Source organism: Pezoporus wallicus, unplaced genomic scaffold, assembly GCF_028554395.1.
Source record: "Pezoporus wallicus isolate ANWC-B61680 ecotype Strahan unplaced genomic scaffold, APGP_CSIRO_Pwel_v1 contig_6665, whole genome shotgun sequence".
NCBI classification, from domain to species: Eukaryota; Metazoa; Chordata; class Aves; order Psittaciformes; family Psittacidae; genus Pezoporus; species Pezoporus wallicus.
In genome coordinates, this window is record NW_026636967.1 from 1,243,350 (window position 1) to 1,267,482 (window position 24,133).

A 24,133-nucleotide genomic window follows, 5' to 3' on the forward strand; every position below is an offset into this window, starting at 1 on the left:
GGTTGACAGTAATCTTCAAATGAAGAGTAACATCAGCAGAAAAACAGAGATGAAATTAACATATTGGAGCATAGCTTTTCTTGTAATCATCACCATATTAAATATGGAGGGAAGTATTCTGTAAATCAAGTTTGCATTTTGAGTAGCATAAGTGGGGCTGAGTTGCCCTCATTAGCTATTTTCTATTAAATTTGATAGGAAAACTGATGTTGACAAGCACTGGAAATGCTTTTTTTTATCCTGCTTTTAATCATTTTAGATCACCTACTAAATACCTTGTAATATTTTAATGGGTGCCTCATTCACAGTAAAAAAAAGTGAACAAATTCAATATAGAAAATAAAAATGCAATCTTCTCAGCCTTTTGCTCCTTGTAATGATACCAGAATGAAAATTATGGTACATCTGTGTTCAGTTTTATTTTCAATTTGCAACTATATTTTTGCATACTTGATATGATTGTAGAATTATGTTTCATATTTTTGCATTGAATTTGCATTTCAGGTGTTAAATTCTGGTCACTTTTGTTGTAAATTTCACATAACTGTAAGGCCATGTAATTTTTTTCACAGGAATTTAGAACACTCCCGGTGCCTTCACTTGATGTAAATAAGATGCATCAAAATATACAGATGCTCACTTTTATGTGTATTATCCACCATATGAACTCACAGTGTAAGTTTTCATTCCAAATATGTTCAGTTTTGTTGTGCTTTTTGTGGGTTTTTCTTTTTTTTTTTTTTTTTTTTAATAGATACGTGTTTGGGAATGCTAAAGAGAGAAGGTACTTTTTACAATTCCTTTTTATTGCAAAAACATCTAAAATTTCCTGCAAGCATTCATTGAAGCCTTTCTTCATTAAAGAAATACTTTTATTCCTAAGGAATATAATACATATTTTGTGTGCCAAAACCATAATCTTAAATTTTTTCTTCTGGTAATTCCAGGGGATATCATAGAATACCAGGTTGGAAGGGACCTCAAGGATCATCTGGTGTTAAATTTTCTAGGCAAAGCATGACTTAGGCTAGATGTCCCTTGTCCAGTGTTTGGGAATCCACCATGTCCCTGGAGAGATTATTTCAATAGTTGATTGTCCCCTTTGGAAAAATTTTCCTCTTGTGTCTAGTCACAATCTCTTCAGGAATAACTTTTGCCCATTACCCCTCATCTCCTATGTGGCTCCTTGTAAAAGGGGAGTCTCCATCATCTTTGTAGCTACCTTTTAAATACTGAAACATATTGACAAAGTCTCCCCATAGATTTCTTTTCTCTGGGCTGAGCAAACCCAGCTCTCGTGTCAGGCTTCCCAGTCCTTCTGTGGTCTTTGTGGTCTTTCTCTGAACCATCTCTAGCCTGTCCACATCTTTTTTGAGTAGCAGAGTCACTGAAGTTTTTCTTTCAGGAGACAGGCGCTGCTGAAGCAATTCTGTATTTTCCTGGTACTTGACTAGACCCCATTGCTGCTTCAATGAGGAGGTATCCAAAGAGAAGAGAAAGATCAGTGCACTAAAAACTCTTCTATCAATCAGATGGATGGAAGTGGGCATTATGTTTATTGTACTTAATTATCAGTTTTTAATGTTCTTGGTTGGGTTTCAGATACTTTGTCAAAGAAATATGTTGAAAAATATTAACTACCAACACTGTGATCAGGCTTCATTGGTGCAATTTTTATTTAGCCCAAAGGCCAATGAAAATGTCAGTCCCCAAATATAACTCTGAATTTGAGCTTTTCTTCCAGCTTTCATGTGTTTTAATAGTCCTGAACTGCTTGCAATGAACAAGGCAGTGAAACCTGTCCAGCTTGCAGTCTGTGGTTTTTCCAGGCAGACTAATTTATTTCCTTTCAGTCTTACACCTATGGGAGGTTCCCTGTAAGAAAAGAAATGGTTCAAAAGTGAGTGAACTGTATCCGAGGGAGAAGGCAGGGAAAGAAAGTGATTTCAGGATTGGTGTTAGGGATTTCATACATGAAAATTGAAGATTCAGTAGCTTCTGTTATCTTTAGGACTAGACATGGAGAGAGCTTGTCTGTGGCACTTAGCCCTCAGGCTATCTAAAAAGATTATGGATATTCTCTGTGCTGTGATAACATTCTGAACATCCATACATCTCATTCATGTACCTTTGTTCACAAACAGGGTCATGGCTTTAACGTCCAGGGACAGAAAATTGTTCTTTTGAGTTAGTCCAGTCCTTATTCTGTGTTTTTTATCTATTTCATTTGCTATTAGAAAGAGTTTTTTTTTTTGTCTGGAAACAGTCAAAAACAGCAGATAAGAAAGCAGGCTACAGCAGATATAACCACTTAGTTTCTGTCAGCTAGACAAGCATGCTTTCTTCCTCCCTAATATAATGGCAGTATAAAAAAAAAAAAAAAAAAAAGGAAAAAGTCCTGACATTAACCAGCACTGTAGCAAGGGCAAGGAATAAATGGGTTAGAATTCAAGGAAGAAAGGTCTTTGGAGAGTGGTTAAATGTGATACTGTAGTTTAAATTCATGCTCAGGAAGTCCCTGAACTACTGACTGGCAAAAGCTGGGCAAAAGGATGGAGAAAGGATCATTCTCCTCTCTTTTCCTAATGTTCTTTCCCCAAATAGCTACCAGTAAACACATAATATTGCATTTAACAGACTTCTATTCTGTCTCCAGGTGTCTGTTTCTTATACTGGTAAGTAGGTCCTGAGAGGAAAGGGTGGGACAAGAATCTCGTCAGATCGATAATAGCATGACGTAGAAGAGTAGGAGTGTTCTCAAATTTTCTTTTTTTTTTTTCTTGTATTATTTTTGTATGTCTTCGATGTCTTCCTACAGCATCTGCTATAGAAATTAATGAACTTTAAATAGTTAGCCTATTCAGTAAGGGTAGGCCTGATATCTATTTAAGTAGGATTTGTGTTTTGAATCTGCAAATGTTAATGCTAATTTATACTTAATTTTATGGAGCTGTCAGCAAAGTATGCTATGAGGAAACAAGAATATACCCAGGGAGTATTGATAGGACTCAGTTAAAATGTATGGAAGGTTCAGAAGGAGAAAGCAGCCCTGTTTTTACGAATTGGTGTAGGTGGGGACATTTCGTCCTCAACCTGTAGCTCAAGATTCTTTTCCCAGAGAAGAGTAGTCAAAAATATTGGTATGGACCAACTGGTTCTGAACTGAAAAAAAACCCAAACCCAACAACAACACTCCCCCTGCATTGATTTTTTACCACTTTGCTTTATTACTGCTCTATAAGGCATGTATCTAGAGCATGACGGGGTCATGTCCTCTTTCTAAAGGTATCTTAAAATGTTGAAGCATTTCTGAAGCAAATAGTTTATTCTTCACAATATATTTCATGTTAGGAATAAATGAATCTGCAGAATTGGCATGATTTCCATCTGCTTGAATGTTATCTTTTACATAAAAAAAGAGATTTCCATACTAACAACCAGATAGTCAAAAAAAAAAAGAAAGTAATGTTACTCATTTTCTCACCCTCAGTAGCTCAGCATATTTATTTGGAGGTTTTTCTATGGCCAGTATGAGTGAATTCATATTTATAAAGGTTTTGTTGCTGAGGGCTCTAAAAATCAGATTTTGTTCTTTGTGCAAAAAAAATTAATAAATATTCCATATAAATTTTTAACATATGTTTTCTCTGTTTCACTGGGAATGGCTCATAAAAATGTCTTTTACACCACTTACTAATACCAAAGTAGGTGAAACAACATTAAAACAGAGCATGTAAATACAGAAATGTAAATGAAAGAATTCTGGTAACAAGATCTGCCTGATGAAATCTGTGCTTAGTAATATAAATTTCCTCCAAAATATTGTAAATATCTTTTGCTTTACCTCCTGCACATTATAAAAAATACAGGGGATTATAGATTAAGTCCTGGAGTACATTTAAATCATTATTTCCAATGACAACAATACAATTCTTCAAACACTGTGCATTTCATATATACAGAAGAACATTCAAATAAATAAGGCATATATTGCATTGGAAAAAAAAGCTACATTTCATGATTCACTTAGGGTTTGGCAGAAAAACAGGAGCAGGTAGATGTCCTCAGAAAATTATTATAAAATGTCTGGTGAAGATTCTGTCAGTGAATAATTGCAAGCAAAAATTTTGTTTTCTGTAATTTAATGTAATATTATACTTGAATATCAACAACAGAAAAAACAAATCTTGAGAAACCACAGCCTTCAGTTAAGTGCCAGCTTAAAGGCAAAGTTTCCTTTTGCTACAGGACTTACAAAAATTCTGAATAGTACCTTTATATACTGAAGAGCCAAGGGAGATCCTTGTGGAGTTATGTATTCTTCAGTATTTAATTGATAAGCACAGTTAATTTTAGCAGGTCTCAGGTAGCCTCTTCAGGTCTCACCTTTTGTTTACTCCTTCCTGATGATATGTTACTGCTGATGAGGTCTGGCTTCTCAAAGCATCTGAAGGCATTTGCTCTGTCAGCTCTAAATTGACTTGCCTTGGCTGTTCTCTGGTTAGGGGCATCCAAGCCAACTGCATACACCTGCCCATTCATCGTGCAAGTACCAGTGCACCCGGAAGCAGCTATAATACCCGTAGGTAAGACTAGCAGGAATGCAAAAGGACCATCAAGAGCTGTCATCTCTGACACTGCTTGGAGCTGTTGTCCTCAGGACATCAGAGACATTGACCTAGGCAGAGCCTCTGGAGGGACAGTGGGGCTAAAGATGGCAGTGGTCCCACCTGTAGGAGAGATGCTCTGTTTGGGAAGGATGCTGTGCTGGCTTGCCAGCAAAATGAAATAATCAGATCACGTGCCATTAAGGAGAACAAATAGGAGATCAACAGGATCTTCACAGTCTCTTTACAAAAGCACATACCGGAGTCTTACCAGCCTTTCAAGGAGGAACGAACAACTCTCAACAGAGCAAGGGTTAGAAACTTCCAAAATGGTGGCAACTGGAAATTTCCCACAAAGCAACACATCCCCTTCTCTGTTTCTGCTATGACAGAATAGGTACAGGTGAGGATGATTATGTCCCATCAGGAGAAGCATCAGAATTGGCCAAGCCTTGATCAGGAGTACATATGAAGAAAGAAAAGGAAGATGATAGCTACTTGAGGCTTTTTTTAGGGAGGGTGGGGAGAGGGAAGGGTGGTATAATGAAGACACCTAACTATTATTTGTGTGGAGGGGCAGAAGCAGTAGAATTGGAGGTGATTCCTGTGACTGGAAAAAGGCAAATGTTGAACCTGTCCTCAAGAAACAGGATCCAGTTTCTGGAGTAAGCACAGAACCACCCCAAAAATCCATATCTGCAACATTTAGGCCATTTGGATAGTTTGATTTAGGAGCAATTTTGGTAGACCTGCCAAAAGTCTAAAGTACTAATGACTGCCTGGGATCAATTAAGTATCACTGCACAAAACAGAACAAACAAACAAAACTTAAATCCCGTAGTGATCAAAAAACATTCATCACAGAATGTTTGGATAAACTGAATAAATTCCATGAGCAGGTTTATTCAGTTATACTTCTGTCATACTGAAAACAACTTGCTCTAGATTAAATTATTTTTTTGGATATGTGATTGGAAATCACCAACATGAAATGAAAAGCGATAAATATCAAAAGTGGATGTTGGATCAGCTTTCTTAGGTTAGGCAGTTTAATTACCTTCACTGTGATTTGAAGAGCTCACCCTTAATAACTTTTTGTCTGTGTATCTTTATAAATCATGTTTTCACAAATCTTGATATTAAAACATCTCTTCATAATAAAGTGCCTCAGAAATCCTAGATGCTTTGCCAGTTTTTGAATGGCCTACTTTAGAGATTAGTTTAATTTGGGTGTTAGCTTATTCCCCACTGTTGATGTGATTTTGTGTTTTGCTTTTTTTTTTCTTTTGCTGCTTTTGCAGATTAACTTTGTAAAACCATGTTATCCGTAACATAAATCAAAGTAGCTGGAAATAGTAATATAATATGGTTATGTATATTCATGGTTGTTTGACAAAGGAAAGGCGTTAGCATATTTCTAGATTCTCTGTCATTCACTTTTTTTTTCTTAAAAGAAAAAAGAGGAAGAAAATGTTCTAGTAAATCCATGTATTTGAGAGTAAAATTATCACTTTTTCTCTCTAATTTGTTAATTTGTAAATTAATGAGAAAAATGTTTTTCTGGCTCCATCAATCAGTGATGTAGCAGATTTTACTCCTATAATTAAGTGCAGTTTTTGCTACTCCCCTTCAACATCGTGAATTTAAATGTTTTTGAAATAACCACCAGCACCTCTTTGACATGTGGGAGCACCTAAATTGGTGTCAGAGAGCTCTGCACATTTTGTCAAGTGAATTTTATTTTTTCCAACTATCACTTGCTTATATTGAGTTTATTATTTATTGCTTAGGATTATAGCTGAGACATATAACTTCATGCAACCTCTGTGTTATAAAACTGTGTCATCACCCAGGTGAAGGGAAGGAGGTCTTCTCATCTGGAGAATTTTGTCCTGCTGGCATTAACATGTGCCCAGCTTATTGTTGAGGGCTTGTCCTACCCTAGGTTCCTTCACTTATTTTTGTACTTAACAGCCACACTAGAGATAAGTACTTCATGGTGTTATGTCCTCTGTGCTCCTGTAAGATGCAGAATTAATGATCAGTAGACTTTAAAATTAGGGCAATTTTTCCTTTGTCTGTTAACAAAATCTCAGTCATTCTGACCAATTTGACAAAGGTGCCTTGAAAACCTAAGGTCTCTGTCATATCTGAGGATCTCTTGTGAGCTGGCCCCAGCGATTATCTTAGGTGAGGGGAATACAGTTTCAAAGACATAAGGTTTACACAGACGTTAGTGTGTACATTGGGCCTTGCACATACCATGTAATAGGATGCAAGGCTGTGCAAGTTGAGATCAGCACTTCCCAGTAAGCTGGATTTACTGTTCCTGCACAGAAATTCACTGGTTCTTTCTTTCAAGTGTTTCTAGGGAGTCCCATTGGAGAGAGGGGGGAAAGGGTTTTCACTGTATATGAATGTTGAAATTACTTCAATTAATGTGGAAATGACTGACTTATTTACTACTGAAGTTAAACAACTGACTCATTAAGTCTCAACAGATCACATTTCATCAAAATAAAACTTCCCCCATCCTTTAAATATTTTATACTTAATACAGATGAAACTTTTTTTGGTAGCTTTGGTTCTGTGTGAGGTGAAGCAAGTCAGAGATTAGGTTTTCTATTTTATGTAACATTTGTGGTTTGGAAATAAAAAGGGGAGGGGGGGCAGGGGTCATTCATTTCTTTATGAATAAAAAATAGGGCTTATGGAAGTTTCCAAAGAGAAAACTTGGGGGGGGGGGGGGGCAGAAAGGAAGCTTGGAGTGAACTAGTCTGTCATTCTGGTTGTGAGAATCTCCTGCTTAGAGGTGGCCTTCAGCCCCAATCTGTTCCCATATCCTCTTCAGCACAGCCCAGAAACTTAGAGATCCAAAACACGAGATTTTGGTTTCTGCTTCCAGATCAGAGTACCTTTGGACTCTGAGAACATGACAAAAGCTCTCAGTGTTTATGCAGGCTTGAGGTGTAAAAGGGAACTCCTGATTGGACCTGAGGTTCCTTCATAAGGCTTTCATTACTGTGTTGTTATTGAAAAAGATAAATGAAGTGAGACTTAACCACCACAAGCTTAGATAAGCATGAAGAAAGGAAAAACTGATAATTATTTGTTTGATCAAATAGTGTAATAATATAAGAAACTGAATTAAATACAGAGTAAAACAATATAAGATAACGGAGATACTATAGTTAAGGAAATAAATTAATACATACATGTTTAATTAGAAACACTTTATCTAGAGAACATGCACTCTGTTTTGTATGGTAATTTAAAATTTGTAAAGATCTAGTTGGACAATATAATTTTCATTTGATACTAAACTTGGACCTGCACACTGAAGACATTCAGCACAGTGGAAATTAGATTTTAGTGAATTGTATAATGGTTTGTCTCATGGATCCCAAACTGTGAGAAGTAATGTGGATCATAGAAGCCCAGCACATAATTGCTCCCATTGCATAATGTTAAAGTTAGCACTTAGCAGAGTCCAGCTTCTGAAATAATACTGTCAGGGCTGTTACTTGCAATCTCTATAGCTTTAAAAAAAACCCACCCAAATTTAATTCCAGGATGGAATTTCAAATTGTCAAATTCCTCTATTTTTACCATTTATTTTATCAATTTGGATAAAATCATAGTGAATAATTTTAGTTGCTTTGTGTTTCCTTTGATGTTTTATTCTGTATATTTATAGAAAGTAGAAAAAAAAAAGTACAGTAATAAAAAATTAAAGCATTCCTTTAATGGTCTTCTCTGAAAAACACGTGCATTTTACCAAATACTTCCAATACTAAGAACCAGATAAAACTTGTCCATGCAAAGTCAAGTAATACGAGATGCTGAAAATCACTATTTCAGAATGTGACAGGCTATGAAGGAAAGATGTATTGATAAAATGGTGTTTTCCAAGGTATTTCTAATCAATTCCAAGAACAGCTTGGTGCTTAAACATGTAATGTGCTCATTCTTTTCTTACTTTCATGGGTATTTTTCTCTTTGCTTCTGTTATAATTTTACAAGAATTAAAAAAAGGTTTACAGTATTAAACCATTTGTTTCAGTGTTTATAAAAGCCTCTAGAACGTGATGTTTTTTCTTTGTAAGTCATCAAGCTTGACGTCAGATTTCTTACCAGAAAACTTAATCCGCTTATGGAAAAGAATAAGACGTTTCACTGATTTTTCTTTTATTAGAGTTTTCACATGTCCCTTGTCTTTTTCTCAGCTGGGCATTTAAGCCGCTTCTCATATAGTTACAAATGTTATTTGTAGACACTGCATTCTCATATTTGAGTTTTAGATATTCTTAGTAATTGTGAGGATATGTAGCTTCCAGGAGTATATTCAGTACAGTGTCCACTGCCAATGCCCTCTGCAGCTTATTTTTTCACCCTATCCTCTCCTTGTGCTTAGTGTGGGAATTTTGAATTAAATATGTTACAGCAACATTCCACAGGTTTTTATCACGAAAATACAAATGAAAGATGGAAATACTCATGGTGGTGGCAGTCATGGGGAATGAGAATGACATAATGTCAGACTGAGTAGTGAGAAATAGTTTTCTGCACGTGGGAAGCTCCTGTTAATATATGAAAACAGGAATTCCTACTGTGGTGTGGTTTTGGGTAACAAAGCCATCAGATACAGTGAAATGTCAGTAATTCTGACTGTACCTATAAGCATCTTAGGATAGCATTGGAGCCTGACCTCAGCTCAGTGATTTTGGAGAAGCTAGTCTGCAGGAAGACTGATACATTGCAGTAGCGTAGATTTCTAATGATTTACTCTGTCTTGGACTAGGTCCAAGATCTCTCAGATTTCTAGGAGATAGCATTACTTTCATCAAACTGGGAGATAACAAAGATTTTGGAGCAGTGTCAGACTGATTTATTTAAAAAAACACCCAGAGTCTTAGCCAGCATTGGTTGTAAAATGCACATGAATTACTGTAATTTAGGCTCCTCATTTACATGAAAATTAGTTCCTTTACAGAAAAACTGTATATGAAGCAGACATTTGAGTTTTAATACTTGGTGTTTTAACAGATAGGAGACATCCAGGGACACTGTCAAACTCTACAGACTGTATTTTGTCCTCTGTTGTGCCATGAAAATAAAGAGCATTGAGGCTAGACTTTTATATTGGATGCTACACAGAGAAAAGGTGGGCAGTGGAGCCTTTTTGTAATACAAACCAGGCACTCTGGGCTTGATATATGGATTTTAGAAAGCTGCATACATTTAAAGCCCATCATTGTTTTTCTGTGAGAAAATGCCAACTTGTTTAAAACTGAAAGAAGGAAGGGGTTTTGGATTAATTTCTTGTTCTAGTATTCAGGTGTGTTTGATTCATCCAACAAATGGTGAAATCTTTGAATTCTTTCAAAATGCAAATCTAATTTTGACTCAAAGATGTAAGGTAAAATAAACCAGAATAGCAACAAAGTCTTTAAAAGTTTATTGAAAGTAGATATTTCAGGTGATCCAATCCATCTTGAGGGAGCTGAAAGTCTGAAATATCTCAGCTTCCACCTGTCATCCCAATTCAGGGTATATTTTCATCCCAAAATTCATGAAGAACTGGTGATCTGCTTTTACCATGTTCTATTTAATAATGTTTCAGCCTCAGACTCCCCAGATTAAATGACTATTTCATGGTAGAGAGAGCAGCAGATGTTCTAAATTCTATTTATTTTTGAAACTTTATTTTTCCCTTTTCTCTTAGGCTTTTGTTTCTTTTTTAGCTTCACTCTCCCTCTCCCCAGACAAAACCAACAGACCTGAGCCCTCAATATTTTTTTGATCAGGAAAATCCATCCTATTTGAGGACTTCACTGTGGCATGGGAAAAGGCTCCATTTAATGGAGACTTTTTTGCTGAGTTTTCATTAAACTGCGTGGTAAGACTCCAATTATTTTTCAGCTGGGGCTCAAGCATCTTCCGTAGCTGCAAGCCAACTAAAACCTTAGAGAGCTCAAACCTTACTGCTTCTATACATCATGGCAAGCCCTTGCCTAATTCTTACTGAAAATCTGCTGTCTGTTCTTATTAAACTGTTAATTTTTATATTCCAATATTAAATTACAACTAAAATTGTATACCCTTCTTTTGCTCTATAGCTTCAGTTCAGGTGATGAAGTACAATAACCTGGAAGTCTCTGATGAGGAAAGTCTTGCATGTGTCTGCATCTAATTTTCTTATTGACCACATATTTTAAAAGACATACACAAGTAGGATGGTAAAATCGTTAAGAAGTACGTGATCTAAATGACTGCCATGTGGGAAAACACATTTTCTGTAAAAAATTAATTTATTTAAAAAAACCTGTGCAACTGAAGTCATGTATATCTCTGGCAGCATAACACCCATGAAAACACTGGTCATCATAACTAGAACAATGCAAGGCCCCGCAGGACTCCTGATTCAGTCTGCATGAGAAACATTTCAGGGACTGAATTAGGTATGTGGGGGGACCAAAACAGCTTCTGTCAAGTTGGCTGATTTTCTAGGTCAAAAAGCAGCCATGATAAAAAAATGGATATTTAAATATTTTTTATTCTTCATCAGCCCTATAACTTTATGAGCAGCTTTTATATTCTTTGTTTTCTTCTAGGTGCTAGCTATTGAGGTCACATATGTTTAAATGGCTAAGTGCTCTGCTGCCTAGTCCATCTTAAGAGAAGTTATGTTGGGCTAATTAAATGGTTTGAGAAATCCCCTGGCCTAGTTGCTCAAAGATGGAATATATCCATGCTATAATATTAGTATGAGCCCATAATTCACTGAAATAAAGCTAATCCATTTCTGTGGCATCAATAATGATTAAAGTGTCCAAGCGATAAGATACTGCAACAATTCAAGAAATTGGTCTTTTAAACTAGATTAGTTATACCAATGTGTTTATCTTTTTATTTCTAATATAACAATTGTCTGTATACAGAACTTAGTAATAGGTAACTGGAAAAGAAAATATGTCATAGAATCATAGAATCATAAAATAGTTAGGGTTGGAAAGGACCTTAAGATCATCAAGTTCCAAGCCCCTGCCACGGGCAGGGACATCTCACACAAAAACATATCACCCAAGGCTTCGTCCAACCTGGTCTTGAGCACTGCCAGGAATGGAGCATTCACAACCTCCCTGGGCAACCCATTCCAGTGCCTCACCACCCTAACAGGAAAGAATTTCCTCCTTATATCCAATCTAAACTCCCCCTGTTTAAGTTTTAACCCATTACCCCTTGTCCTGTCACTACAGTCCCTAATGAAGAGTCCCTCCCCAGCATCTTTATAGCCCCCCTTCAGATACTGGAAGGCTGCTATGAGGTCTCCACGCAGCCTTCTCCAGACAGAACAGCCCCAACTTTCTCAGCCTGTCTTCATATGGGAGGTGCTCCAGCCCCCTCATCATCCTCGTGGCCCTTCTCTGGACTTGTTCCAACAGTTCCATGTCCTTTTTATGTTGAGGACACCAGAACTGCGCACAGTACTCCAGGTGAGGTCTCACGAGAGCAGAGTAGAGGGTCAGGATCACCTCCTTCGACCTGCTGGTCATGCTCCTTTTGATGCAGCCCAGGATACAGTTGGCTTTTCTGGGTTGTGAGTGCACACTGCAGCTGGCTCATGTTCATTTTCTCATCGACAGACAGCTCCAGGTCCTTCTCTGCAGGGCTGCTCTGCATCTCTTCTCTGTCCAACCTGTAGCTGTGCTTGGGATTGGTCCAACCCAGGTGTAGGACCTTGCATTTAGCATGGCTATTGCCTGGGTGCCTTTTTTCTTTTAACTTCTTAAGGATAGTATATTTAAATAATTCCTAAATCTGAAAATTCACAGTTTGGAAAAGCATATGGAAGTAAAAACATCTGATAGTGGAATACTGTTGCAAAAGAGTTCTGATTGGAACAAATCAAGCCTTTAAGATAACATCAGGAGAGTCTGGGAACCAAAATACTCACTTCTGTTGAATCATAAAATGTGTATCTAGAAAAGACATTTATCTTTGCAGCATTTCCCAGCCAACATCTCAGATAATTACTTGCAATTTTCTATCCACAAGGGAATTTTATTTTATCACTACTTTCCTTGCTAACATCCTCCTCTGCTCCAAAGTTGCTAACTGCCATTTCCTCTCAGATTGTCACACTGATTAATGTAATTAAATTAAACTGAGACTCCCACCTACAGTTGTAAGTGGCAAAGCCCTTTTAAGGAGTTTGTACCTTTGGCCCATTACGCTGACTCCACACTGCCTTTCCTGAGAAGTTATCTTCCCTTGGAGGAAGAAAAGACACCATGAGCCTCTTGTGCTGGAGCTGTTGTAACTGCTGTTTTAGGCCTTTTGTTTGTCTCTCTCTTTGTTTCCATCTTGAGCAAGAGGTACACAGAAGACTTGGTACGAAGGTGATCTGCAGAGGTTTAATGACCTCTGACTTTTCCCTGTTAGCTAAAATGTCTTGGCTAACACAGCTAATTGGGAAGGAAAGGAGTTGGTATCCATCAGCTGGCAGCTTTGAGGGCCAATAAGAGAAGATATGAAAACATCACCTCACCTCCCTTGGGGCAGTGAGATGAGTTGTGCACCTGACCAAGCTGTGGCAAGAGTGACCTCTAGCATGGAGACAATGATAAAAGCCTGGGCATCAGCTTCTTCCAGAAAAGGACATGGCATCATTGCTTTAATTCTCTTTCCACTGGGGAATAAACTGCCTGGGTATCAGGATGCTTTATAGCAGCATAGCTGTATCAACAAAATGCATAGGAAACAAGTGTTTTGAGGATAACAATATTATTAAAGTGATGTGATCTTTGTGTTAAGAGAAGCTTGGGGGGGGGGGGGGGCAGGCAATGGGGAACTTGCAGTGTTCCCTACTTCTCTTTCACTGACATTTAACCTACAAAAGTACTCTCATTTCCAGCTGTATACTTTGATATAAAATGGTAAAAAAGGAGTTTAACAGCCTTCTGCAGTTTTCTGTTGACTTCCCATCTGTCAAGTCTTTCTTTTATAGTGAAGTTAGCTAGCTCATATTAGTCATTCGGGAGGTACCGCATTGATTTACATTGCAGTGTGTCATAAACCAGGATGTGATGAATCTAGTGTGCTAATAAAAGCTAATGATACAAGTAGGACAATATAAGGTGGGACAATGTTAATATTATACTTTCTGAGATCATATAATTAAACCTTACTCAAGCTTTCTATGTGGGTTTTTCCCCATAATCTCAAGGTTACATTTGCATATAATTTTTTAAATAGTTTAGTATTTTTTCTGAGTTCCTCAGCACAAAGGAGAATAGTGGTGCATATATATTTTTATAACAGTGACTGATTTGTTCTAGATGTAAATTTTCAATTGTTCTAGCTACAAAGAAAAATCTCACTTCCATAAAATCATTGCTGTTTTCCACTCGTCCAAAATCTGGTCCTCCCCCTCATTACTTTTAGTACTTAGAAACAAAATTATGTGCTTTCTCTAAAAGAAAATGAGGGAAAGAAGTTTCATCCTGAACATGGAAGTAATTCTCAGTTCTTGTATGTTCATGCAGTGGTGCACAGATGTCCTTCACATGTTTGGCAGGAGAGAAGCTTATCAGAATTTCAGGTGTCAAAAATAATTAGGTTTTAATTCAAATGACATACGTGCTTGTCCTCTGAGGTCCTCTAGTTCAGTGACAACATGCAACAAAAATATTGGGGCACTTTTTTTTTGTTTTGTTTTCCAACTGCTCCTATCATAAAGCAAGTACTTTTTCAGTAGATCAAGGGATGAAAATCACTCCATCTCCTGTGGTATAAAAGGAACCTTGTGACTCTCCCTCTGCTAAGCCACTTTTTCTTGGGCATCTTGTCATGTGTGCAGAGAGACTCTGCTGGGGAGTATTCACAATATACATAATCCGTGGGTACTTGTCATATGGGCTAATTGTTGTGAATTAAGTTTAGTTAGCTGAATCCTTTAACTGAGTTCTTTTAACTGGGTGGTCTTGCTTAGCATGAGTAATTGTTTAGTCTGGGTAGCGGAAATTGCTGGAGCTTTAGGCTGTGAAAACTTTTGCTTAATTGTGTAAATGGAAGCCTGGAGGCCAATGCTAATTGGAAGATAAAGAAGATGAATCCTTAGCAAGGAACAAACACTGAAGAGGCAAGAAGAAATTTGCTGTCCTTCATTTACTGTGGTTTCAAGACCCCAGACCAAAATTCATCTTTTGACCAAGAGTCATTTGCAAGGCCCATGAACAGCATGTGATGGTCTACTGTATAGAATGTAAGAGTATAAACCCACAGGAACTGATTTGTTTTGGGTCCCTCCCCAGCTTGAGCTGTTCCTTTTCCTGTACCAATCAAATCATGTTTCTAAGAATCTGACATCTGAGACTTTGGTGTGAGAAACCTAGGGAAAAGAATTTTCTTTAACACTAAGACACACAGTATATAATTATAATGTAATTGGGCTGAATATTAATATGTTCATACCCTCACAGTGGGGAAATGTTAGCCTTTGTTGCTTTTCAGAATGAGCCAATGCTTGAGTTGTTGTCTTCCTGTTCTTTGCTTTTTTTACCCGTATAGTTTAAAATATTTTCAAAATGTTTTAAAAACCTTTAAATATGAGTATTTTACTCTAGAGTTGCAAGTAGTAACATCTGAAATATTTCTTTTCCATGTTTTTATTTTTCTTCTCTTGCTTGGCATTAATTAATGTATACTTGCACAGCTTAAAATCCCAGTGTGCCTACAACCAAAATGGATTTTGGGTCACACACAACTGAAGCAGTGGGATGCAGGTTACATTTTCATTTTTCCTTGGTTTATGACATAGTAGATCACTGTTACTCCTATGAGAAAACAGATTAGGTCTCTCTTACACATCTGCAGAGATGAAAGGAGGTTCATTTTTTAGTTTAAGGGCTATGCATATATGCAACTTCTGTGTGCAAGGAGCTAGAGAACAGGTTGGGAGCATGCTTATAATTGTCTCTGTAGGGTAAGACTAATATTTAGACAAAGGAATTGATCAGGTTCTGACTATAGCCATAAAAAAAATTCCATATTTAAAAAAAAAAATCTTCCCAACAATGGTGATATTTTGCACCTATTTCAATGCAGAATGGTACCAGCCATCACAATGCTGGAGGAGTGTGCAGGAGCATGCAAATTAATGTATCTCCTGAGAACCTGAAGGTTTTTAGTAAAACCTGCATCAGCTTCTCTCTCTCCACCTTTGGATGTGAAAACAATCAAATATTCTGCTGTGTGTTGTTAATTCCTCCCTTCCTAAGAAGCTATGTGGTATAGGCTCCCCCACCAACGCTTTGCTTGCTAGTTTACGCTAGAAAGGTTAATAATAGAGAGAATGTGTGATGAGCCCTAGCTAACACATTTTCCCCAAGCAAATAAATCAGAACAAGCCCGCTTGTCTGTTATCTTTTCCATTGAGATTCAAAGCCCTGGTGGCTGCTTCAGTTACTAATTATAAGTTACATTCAGCCATGAAGGGAACAGAACAACAACAACCATGTGACTTATGTGAATAATCACGCTTTTCTGCTACAGCTTGAGCTTAGATTACTGAATACTGATGGACTGTAACAATTTCTTGTCTCTGGGTCAAATAAAAGGAGAAAAAAAAATAAAAAGAAAACAAGAAAAAGAAAAAAGTAAATGAAAAATTGTAAAAACACGAAAGAAGGAGTTATCTTAAACCTGCTTGATGATATTAAACTGAATATTAACCTAAATTTATCACATAAATATGTGTTCATGGAGGGGGTTTTGATGGTCTAAGAGTAGTGGAAGATGAGAATAGCACAAGTAAGTTTTCCAAAACTCCTCTCTTCCTTTATTTTGTCTCCTAAACTCTGTATGTCTCATATTTCTCCATTTTTCTTCACTTCTGATCTCCCTCTCCTTATCTTACACTAGTGGCTTAATACTCTCCAGTAGTTTCTTTTTCAGTCCTGCATGCTTCCTCTCCTTGCTGGCCACTGTCTCTGATTATTCACCTGCTTCTATTGTGACACGTTACCCTCATTATCTCCATCCATCTCAATTTTCACCATTATTCTTTAACTCTCTACTTTAATCTCTAATTCTGTGTCCCAGTTGGTTCATCACCTTTAATCCATTTCTATAATATAATTACAGATTCACCTTTGCTTTCAGCCTGGGTCTGCTTCTTCTTTAGCAACTATGGAGACTTGGCTTATGAAGTTCCTATGTCCTTCACCCCATCTCTCTCCCTTGGCACTCTGATTTCACTGTAATATCTCCAGTCATAACTACATAATCCTGAACTCAACCCTGCCCTTGTGGATGTCTTTTTTATGAGTTTGGTGTCAAGTAGAGATCTTAATTCTCGCAGAATCTCAACTACCTGCTGGCATAGCAAACAAAACGGGGTGTGCTGAGTTTTAGCAGAAGACAGGAGAAGTTTTGATAGTGTAAGACAGAATTATAAATCTGCTGTTGTGGATGATGACTTAGGTTATTCAGAACTGTGACAAACTCAAAACACTTGATCCCACTTACATCTACAAGATTTTGGAATTGATTAGATTTACCCTTTCAAAGTTACAGTATTATAGGTAAATCAAATGTCAGAGTAACAGAGGGTGCTTGAAAATTTTGGCTGGGACATTTAAGGGGTAACAGAGCTGGCAAGAAGGGTGTTAGTGTCTTCAGCACTGCAGCTCAAAGTCCTGCTTTCCATCTTAATTACAGGATATGAGACTGAAGAGTTTATAATCAGTGATGGGGTGGTGAGCACTGGTAGAAGAGAAAAAAAACAAACACCACGAAGTGCTTATAAGGCCTTGCTTTATTCACTTAAAGAAGTCTAAAACGCTAAAAGAAACCAAAGAGAATCAGAAGCCCAAATCCATCATGGAAGCTGAGTGTCTGACTGCTTCCAGATCCTCTCAAAGCCCCAGTCTAAGAAATTGGAAGTAGTCTGACACAACATGGCCAAGAACAACAGAAACATTGCATCGGTTTGGTTGCTTTATGTACTTTCTGATTTACACACTTAGAGGACTGTAGCCTGATAATCTCAGTGTTGTTTTGTTTGTTTGTGGGCTTTTTGTTGTTGTTTGGGGTTTTCTGTTTATTTGTTTGTTTGGGTTTATGTTTGTTTTGGTTAAAAGTTTGTTTTCCATATAAAATCTGGCTCTCTTTTGGTTTCAACAAATTGGAATCTTTTATCAGAGTATTTGAAAAGGGGAAAGGATGGACAAAGTCGCCTGTGAATAAAGATAATCACAACCGCCTGAAATTATGGAGGCATAAGGTATCATGACAAATTAACAAGCAAGACAATTTTGATATCCCACAGACAAATATTTATTGCTGAGAAGAAACTGCAAGGTGAAAGATGGTCAAAAGCCACCAAGATAATGTCAAATTTTATCAATAAGAGAGACCTCAATTTACTGCAGTGTCTGATGTTTAGGAGCAAACACTGACAAAAGATGAAATGCTTAAAAATCTTTATGAAAATCAGTTCTATACAGAATGGGCTTTGGAGTATCTCTCATCTGTATGTTTGCATTAGGATTAAAATTTTGCCTTTTTTTCTTTTTTTTTTTCTTTTTTTTTTTGATAAATAATAGATGTAAGAACAAACACATCAGCAGTTTTGTCACTGGAGAACTGAAGAAAATATTCAAACACATACTTAGTTTCAGCCTCGATCATATTTGAAGGTAGTTAAAAAGCCTTTTCAGTGAGAAATTTGATGCAATTTACCAGCTTCCGATTTGCTGTATCAGCACATCACATACTTGTGTGATGTAGACAAACGCTGACACACAGCTAAGAAAGTTTACTGGTAGACTGAACTAAGCACATTAAAAATGTTTTGATGCAGAATCTGTAAAATAAACCTGTTGATTAAAAAAAATATAAATCACATATTGGTCTAATAGCACAGTTCAATAGATGAACTTGCAGAGATCTAGCAGAAAGGGTTCATTAATATGGCTGGGTTCATTCCTACTTTTAGGCTACATTTACATGTCACTTTTTTCTTAACAGTCTTACTAATTTGGTTCATGCATGATTTTTTATGGTTTTATTTTTACACTGCAGAAAGCTACACAGTCACTCCTGCCACCAGACACCATCCTGATCTCAGTTCCTAGCATTACTACAGGCTTATAAGCATCAGGCTGCCTGCAATGCTTTATATGTGCTGTTTGTGGCGCACAGACTTCTGCTGAGCCTTGAACAGCAAAGTTGTCTTTCTTTGTATTGGTGATACTTGAGAATGTTGTCATGAATTAATTAAAGGTGTGAAGCGAATGCGTTAATTAAAATCCCTGAACACCTGCATGGATCTTCTCGGTCATAACTCATATTGTGTTAAATTGCTTTTGCATAAGAGCAGATGTACTTTGGGATTGAACAGACCTATAAAGGGTGCTTATGACAGCAACAAGAAAAAAAATTCATTTGCAGGGGCTTTGGCTTTGCAACAGCCTTGGAACATGGCCCAAGCTCATCAAAAAATATGTGAATGTTTTTAGCACACTTGGGAAGATATCATTTCAAATGAAGGTGAAACTTGTGGTCTGAGACAGCTAGTGAAACACCATGATCTTGAGAGAGCTCTGCTTGGGGACTTAAGATTTAGTAGCATGCCAAACTCAAAGTCAACACAGCAGAATTTAATGCTGTGTAAATGAAAGACAAAGACAATGCCCTCATGAATCCAAGTGATAGATGTGCAGGTATTTCCCACAGCTGTATTCTCTAGGAACAGGGTTTTGCTGTAAAATAGGAATAATTTCCAGAAAAAAAGAAAAACGCTATTCATTTTCAGTTCTCGGTGAAGATTTCTGATTTATTTTTACATGATAGAGTCTTTACAGCTTTTAAATAAAAATCCTAATTACTTTTTTTAACCTGTTTTAGTGAAAAAAAATTTAAGTATAGCCAAAATTGGATGGTGTTAACCAACCATTTAAGATTGATCTTTAAAGGAAGTGGTGAGTAGCAAATGGCTGTCACACATAAAGACATACAGGGCCCAAATCAGCTGGAATAGATCTGATAATCACTGTAAATTTGCTTCATGGGGGTGGTTTGCAACAGTTGCACTAAGTTTACTTGCAACTGCTTTGGTTTCCATTTACTGCATATTATGTAAATGGAAACATTGTTCTGCCTAGCATATGAAACATGTGGTTAAAACATGCTAAATATTGCAAGAAAACAAAGCTGTCTATTGTAATGTTTGATTTTTTTTCATATAGATTATGCGATGCTGAAGACTTGTGAAATTGGAGGTGTTTTATTTTATGAGTTTCAATGCAATTCAAACTTCTTCCTCTTTCTTGTAAACTAGAGAGTCTTAGGAGTAAATAACATCTTGTGCTTAGAAGTGAAAGCTAACTGCCTCCTCTTACAGGGCATCTATCCTAGTATAACACAATAGTAACATTTTTTTTAAGGTATATGATACATAGTCTCTATTTCCTTTTATCTAGGCTCTTCTCTAGCACCCATCTTTCATTTCATCCTATTTTTCCCAGTTTCATATCTTTGTGATGTCTGTTTTCTAAAAAAAGGTGCTTTCACACAAGTTGAAAGTATGTTGACCTTCTGCTTGTTCTTTTACATTAGGACTACACTGTTTTACTTTACTGGGAACATATTAATTAGAACTGGATGCAATTTTTTTTATCTGATGTCATTTATTCAGATTTCTTTTTGATCAGAGAACAGTTTCCGCAAAACAAAATTGTTTGGAAGATTGCTTTATAGAATCATGGAATAGTTAGGGTTGGAAAGGACCTTAAGATCATCTAGTTCCAACTGCACTGCCATGGGCAGGGACACCTCACACTAAGCCACGTCAACCATGGCTTTGTCCAACCTAACCTTGAACACTGCCAGGGTTGGAGCATTCACAACATCCTTGGGCAACCCATTTCAGTACCTCACCACTCTAACAGGAAAGAATTTCTTCCTTATATCCAATCTAAACTTCACCTGTTTAAGTTTTAAGCCTTTAGCCCTTGTCCTGTCACTAATGAGGGTCCCTCCCCAGCATTCCTATAAGCACCTTCAGATACTGGTAGGCTGCTATGAGGTCTCCACGCAGCCTTCTCTTCTCCACGCTGAACAGCCCCAACTTCCTCAGCCTGTCTTCATACGGAAGGTGCTCCAGTCCCCTGATCATCCTTGTGACCCTCCTCTGGACTTGTTCCAATAGTTCCATGTCCTTCTTATGCTGGGGATATCAGAACTGTACACAATACAAGTGAGGTCTCACGAAAGCAGAGTAGAGGGTCAGGATCACCTCCTTCGACCTGCTGGTCAAGCTCCTTTTGATGCAGCCCAGGATACGGTTGGCTTTCTGGGCTGCAAGCGCACACTGCAGCCGGCTCATGTTCACTTTCTCATCGACCAGCATCCCCAAGTCCTTCTCCTCGCAGCTGCTCTGAATCTTTTCTCTGCCCAACCTGTAGCTGTGCCTGGGATTGCTCCAAACCAGGTGCAGGACCTTGCACTTGGCATGGTTAAACTTCATGAGGTTGGCATCAGCCCACCTCACAAGCGTGTCAAGGTCCCTCTGGATGGCATTCCTTCCCTCCAGCGTATCAACCGAACCACACAGCTTGGTGTCATCAGCAAACTTGCTGAGGGCGCACTCAATCCCACTGTCCATGTCAGCGACGAAGATGTTAAACAAGACCGGTCCCAACTCCGATCCCTGAGGGACGCCACTCCTTACTGGTCTCCAGCTGGACATCGAGCCATTGACCACAACTCTGTGTGTGGCCATCCAGCCAGTTCATTATCCACCAAGTGGTCCATCCATCAAATTGATGTCTCCCCAATGTAGAGACAAGGATGTTGTGTGGGACAGTGTCAAACGCTTTACACAAGTCCAGGTAGATGACATCAACTGCTCTACCCCTGTCCATCAGTTCTGTAGCCCCATCATAGAAAGCCACCAAATTCGTCAGGCAGGATTTCCCCTTAGTGAAGCCATGCTGGCTGTCACCAAGCACCTTGTTGATTTTCATGTGCCTTAGCATGCCTTCCAGGAGAATCTGCTCCAAGATTTTGCCAGGCACAGAGGTGAGACTGACTGGTCTGTGATTCCCTGGCTCATCCATTTTCCCCTTCTTGAAAATGGGGCTTATATTTCCCTTTTCTCAGTTGTCGGGAACTTCACCCAACTGCCATGATTTTTCAAATATGATGTACAGTGGCTTAGCAACTTCATTTGACAGCTCCTTCAGGACCCCTGGGTGGATTTCATCAGGTTGTATGGGGGGCCTATAGGCATGCTGGAGAGGGACTCTTCATTAGAGACTGCAGTGACAGGACAAGGGGTAATGGGTTCAAACTTAAACAGGGGATGTTTAGGTTGGATATAAGAAGGAAATTCTTTCCTATTAGGGTGGTGAGGCACTGGAATAGGTTGCCCAGGGAGGTTGTGAATGCTCCATCCCTGGCAGTGTTCAAGGCCAGGGTGGACGAGGCCTTGGGTGATATGATTTAGCAGAAGGTGTCCCTGCCCACGGCAGGGGGGTTGGAACTAGATGATCTTAAGGTCCTTTCCAACCCTAAAAATTCTATGATTCTATGCTTCTATGACTTGTGCATGTTCAGATTTTTAAGATGGTCTCGAACCAGATCCTCTCCTACAGTGGACCCAAGGTCTTCATTCTCAGAGTCCCTGCATCTGCCTTCCAAGACTTGGATGGTGCGGTCAGAGCCTTTGCCAGTGAAGACCGAGGCAAAGAAGTCATTGAGAACCTCAGCCTTCTCCAAATCCCGTGTAGCCAGTTCTCCTGAGAGCTTCCTGAGGGGGCCTAAGCTGTCCCTAGTCTGTTTTTTATTTGCTACATACCTGTAGAATCCCTTCCTGTTATCCTTAACATCCCTAGCCAAGTTTAATTATAACTGGGCTTTTGCTTTCCTGACCTGGTCCCTAGCTTCCAGGACAACATCCTTGTACTCTTCCCAGGCTGCCTGTCCTTGCTTCCAACTTTTATAAGCCTTTTTTTTCAACTGAATTTTCCTCAGGAGCTCCTTATCCATCCAAGGAGGTCTCCTGTCCCTCCTGCTGCACTTCCTTCTAGTTGGGATGCAACACTCCTGAGCTTGTAGCAGGTGATCCTTGAATATCAACCAACAGTCTTGGGCCCTTCTGCCCTCTAGGGCTGTATCCCATGGAACCTTCCTAAGCAGGTTCCTGAAGAGGCCAAAGTCTGCTCTTCTGAAGTCCAGGGCAGTGAGCTTGCTGCACACTCTTCTCACTGTCCTGAGGATCGGAAATTCAACCTCCTCATGATCGCTGCATCCAAGGCTGCCCTGGAGAGTCACATTTCCAACGAGCCCTTCCCTGTTGGTGAGCACGAGGTCAAGCATGGCACCTCTCCTTGTTGGCTCCGCTATTACTTGCAGAAGGAAGTTGTCTTCTACACAGTCGAGGAACCTCCTGGATTGCTTGTGCCGGGCCGTACCGTCCTTCCAACAGATGTCAGGGTGGTTGAAGTCACCCATGAGAACAAGGGCCTGCGAGCGTGAGGCTTTTCCTATCTGTCTGTGGAGTGCTTCACCCGCAGGTTCTCCTTGATCAGGCGGTCTGTAACAGATCCCCACAGTAATGTCTCCCATAGCTATATCCCCTTTAACCCTGACCCACAAACTCTCTGTTGACTGCTCACCTGTCCCCAGACAGAGTTCCATACTCTCCAGCCTATCCCTAACATAAAGGGCAACTCCCCCTCCCCGCCTGCCAGGCCTGTCTTTTCCAAAAATCCTGTAACCTTCCATTCCAACACTCCAGTCGTAGGAGCCATCCCACCATGTTTCTGTAATGCCTATTATATCATACCCCTGTAAATGTGCACACATCTCTAATTCCTCTTGTTTGCTCCCCATGCTACAGGCGTTTGTATAGAGGAATCTGAGCCGAGCTCCAAATGAAGTTGGCTCATTGGCTGGAGTGGCTAGAATATCTCTACATTGCTCTGAGCATTTATTATTGGTTCTGGCAACTGACTGGGTGTGTTGGGATGGAATGATGCGCCCCACCCCCAACACATCTAGTTTAAAGCCTCCTTGACCAGTCTGGCAAGCCTCCTACCAAAACTGCTCTTCCCCTTCTTTATCATCGACCAGATCCACCAGCCCCCACTAGACCTGGCCTACAAACTTGGGTCCCGTGTTCGAGACACCCAAACCCCTGACTATGACACCACCCTTTTAACCATTTGTTAACCTGGCTAATCCTCCTAGCTTTTTTTAGGTCCTCCCCTGTATCCTGGAGAATCGACAAAAAGACTATCTGAGCTCCAGTGCCCCTAACCACCTCTCGCAGGGCTCTGCAGTCTTTCTTTATGTTCCCCAGTCTACTACTATCTATATCGCTAGCACCCACATGTATCACTAGAAGCAGGTAATAGTCAGTGGGATTTACTGCCAGCAGCTCCTCTGCAACATCCCTGATCCGTGCCCCTGGTAGGCAACACACCTCCCTTGAGACAGGGTCTGGCTGGCAGACG